We start from the raw sequence: 4,037 nt of genomic DNA, 5'->3' as shown, positions 1-4,037 counted from the left end.
TTGGGGCCTCGATTTGAGACTGATAATCCATCACATTCCATCTTAGACTCTGACCTCCATTTGTGACAGGGACTGTGTCTGTTCTGATTATCTTATATCAACTCTGTTCACAGCACAGTGCTTGGCATGTAGTAAGTGCAGCATGGCTCAGTGGAAAGAGCCCGGGGTTTGGAGTCAGAGGTCATGGGTTCAAATCCCGGTTCTGCCACTTGTCAGCTGTGTGACTTCGGGCAAGTCACTTAGCTTCTCTGTGCCTCAGTGACCTTATCTGTAAAACGGGGATGAAGACTGTGAGCCCCCCATGGGACAACCTGATTACCTTGTAACCTCCCCAGTGCTTAGAACAGTGCTTGGCACAAAGTAAGTGCTTAATAGATGCCATCATTATTATTATAATTATGTAGGGTTGATTTTTGCAAAAGAAACGGCAAGACCTCGTGGAAAGAGGATGGGAGCCAGAGGACCTGGGTTCTAATTCCGGCTCTGCCACTTACCTGCTAGGAGACCTTGAGCAAGTCACCAAACTTCACTCTTCCTCTGTTGCCTCACCTATTAAGTGGGGGGTCCCTATCTGCTCTCTCTTCTCCTTAGATTGTGAGCCCCAATTGGCAAATGTCTGTGTCTAATCTGGACTTTTGAATCTAACCCAATGCTTAGTACAATATCTGGCAGAGAACAAACACTTAACAAATACCATTATAATGATGATGATGCTCTGATTTTGCTCCACTATACTTGCATCTGCTTCTCCAACCCATTCTCCTAACTTAAGTGCTTTGTGGGTAGAGACTCAAGTGCATCAGTGATGCAGGACGGAGAGAAAATAAGATGAGATATCATTTTAATAGGGCTTTGAAGATAGGGAGAATAGTGTTTTGTCAGATACAAAGGGGATGGAAATTCCAAAAAGATGAGAGGGTGTGAACATGGTTAAAGGAGAGGGAGGCGAGAGAGAGACTCAGTGAGCAGGTTATTATTGGAGGAGCAATTTGAGAAGGCTGGGTTGTAGTGAAAGAGAAGCAGGGGGAAGACAGTTGAATGAACGCCTTAAGACAAATGATCAGGAGCTTCTGCTTGAAGTAGAGAGGGATGTACAACCATCGGATTCTTTTTACTGGAGAAATTAAAAGTGAAAAGTCCTTAGGTTATTCAGTCAATCAAATTTTTTGAGCATTTCCCATGGGCAGAGCACTGTATGAAGCACTTGGGAGAGTACAATATAACAATATAACAGACACATTCACTGCCCACAGCAAGCTTACAGTCTAGAGGGAGAGACAGCCAATAATATAAATGAGACAGATATTAATATAAAAAGACAGACATAAAACATTAATTTTCCCCTGGAGATTTTCAGAGCTTTTCCCGAGTTGGATATTGCTCTTTAAGAAAGAATACACAGATAAACAAATGCCATAATTGGATTTATCAACTCTAAAACCAATGATAATGATTGGACTGTCTTTGGATTCTAATGAGATTCCCCCCTTGCCTCATATGTTCTATGAAACAGCAATTCCTAATAGTATATAAAATGCTGAATTCATTGTGATCGTAGTGAGGTACCAGGGACTAATTGGAAAATATGTTTGATCACAGAAAGAACTATCAGCTTCTTTCCTGTTTTCCATTATGAATTGAAATGTGTACTAGAGAGGGAGAGCAATAAAGGTGAAAAAATTATGCATGTCATTCTGTGTGCTGCAAAGACAAGTAAAATTAGCTACATATTTATTAAGCCATGCTTTATGTTCTCTCTGTTTCTATAGCTCTAATCTGTCTTCCTATTTGTATAACAAAATTATTGTCAAACTTGTAAAATTGAACCATGATATAGGGGTGTTATTTAGAGAACACAATGTACCAAAATTTATGGACCTAGATTAATAAAATAAAATACCTAAAGATCGCACAGGTCGGATAGTGCATGCTATGCTGGGAAAGGAATTATAGTATTAAAATACCACTTCTGACTCAGCGTCTCTACTGAGGTTGGTTTAATCACCTGAATAGGTGTACTGTAGTAAACTGAGGCTGGATCGGGCTATAGCAAACCTAAAGGAAAAGTTCCTGATCCCATCAAGCTAAGAAAAAATAATCGCATGCAACAGTTTTTTACATGCACAGACTCGATTATTTAAGCACCTAGCCATGTTTCGATTACCTTCTTTCTCCTACCTGTAAAGTATTCTGGTCTGAGGCCACTGTTCGATTGAGAGCTATGTGAGGACAGGAATCAGGTCTCTGAACAATTTATCAGTCAATCGATGGTATTTATTGAACAGTTACTATGTGCAGAATTCTGAATGAAGTGTTTGGGAGAGTACAGTGCATTTAGAGTCAGTAGGCATTCATTCATTCAATCGTATTTATTGAGCACGTACTGTGTGCAGAGCACTGTACTAAGCACTTGGGAAGTACAAGTCGGCAACATATAGACGGTCCCTACCCAACAATTGGCTCACCATCTAGAAGGGGGAGGAGACATGTTCCCTGTCCACAAGAAGCTCAGTCTAGAGTTGGAAGCAAACATTAAAATAATCAATCGATCAATCAATATTTTAGTGATATTAAAAATAATGATAAGATGAATAAGAATAATAATGGTATTGGATAAGCTCCTACTATGTGCCAAGCATTGTACTAAGCACTGGGGTAAATACAATATAACCAGGTCCCACATGGGCCTCACATTCTAAGTAGGAGGGAGAAAAGGTATAGAATTTCCATTTTGCGGATGAAGAAATTGAGATGCAGAGAGGTTAAATGACTTTGCCAAGGTCACACATCAGTAAATGGTAGAGCTGATATTAGAACCCAGGTCCTCTGACTCCCGGGCTCCTGCTCTTTCCATTAGGCCATACTTCTGTTTTTAAGTATTATTGGGTCCGGAACACTGCACTAAACCCTTAAACTACAGATGTTAATTCATTCATTCAATCATATTTGTTGAGCATTTACTGTGTGCAGAGCAGTGTCCTAAATGCTTGGGAGAGTACAATACAACAATAAAGAGACACATTCCCAGCCCAACACGAGCTCACAGCCTCTGTACGTAAGTGCTACGGGACTGTTGGTGGGGGGAATTTCAAGGACTTAAAGGGTACAAATCCAAGTGTATAGGCAACATAAAAGGGAGGTGTTCTAAGGTGAATGGGGGATAGGTCGGAAAAGCCGTCTTGCAAGAGATGTAATTTTAGTACAACTTTTAAGGTGATGGCAAGATGGAGACCATGAACGAGGGGATGGTGGTCAAGTAGATGAGATTCATTCAATCGTATTTATTGAGTGCTTACTATGTGAAGAGCACTGTACAAAGAGCTTGGGAAGTACAAGTCGGCAACATATAGAGACGGTCCCTACCCAACAACGGGCTCACAGTCTAGAAAGGGGAGACAGGCAACTAAACATCTAGACAGGTGTCAAAATCATCAGAACCAATAGAATTAAAGCTATATACACATCATTAACAAAATAAATAGTAAATATGTACAAGTAAAATAAATAGAGAAATAAATCTGTACAAATATATATACTGGTGCTGTGGGGAGGGGAAGGAGGTAGGGGTAGATAGGTAGGTAGATTGAGATGCAATGAGAAGCGGGGAATTGAGGAAGCGAGGTGGGTGGGATACTTGTATCAGGAAATCGGGAGATAGGGTAGGGAACTATGAGGTGTGATCTCCCTAGAATCAATCAAGCAATCAATCAATCAGTCATATTTATTGATTGCTTATTGTGTGCAGAGCACTGTACTAAGCACTTGGGAGAGTACAATACAACAATAAACAGACACATTCCCTGCCCACAACGAGTTTACATCTAGAGTGGGAGAGACAGACATCAATACAAATTAATACAATTACAGATAGGCACATACATCCCGTGGGGCTGGGAGGGATTAACACGGTAACAGTTGGAATGGAGAGGAAAGTGCACATTTTAGAAGTGTTGTGAAGGTTGAACTGACAGGATTTAATGATAGGTTGAATAGGTGGGTTGTATGAGAGACAGGAGTCAGGTATCCTAAAACAATCC

This window comes from Tachyglossus aculeatus, chromosome 1, assembly GCF_015852505.1.
Source record: "Tachyglossus aculeatus isolate mTacAcu1 chromosome 1, mTacAcu1.pri, whole genome shotgun sequence".
Taxonomy (NCBI): Eukaryota; Metazoa; Chordata; class Mammalia; order Monotremata; family Tachyglossidae; genus Tachyglossus; species Tachyglossus aculeatus.
The sequence above is the reverse complement of the archived record's forward strand: the minus strand, read 5'-3'. Positions refer to the sequence as shown.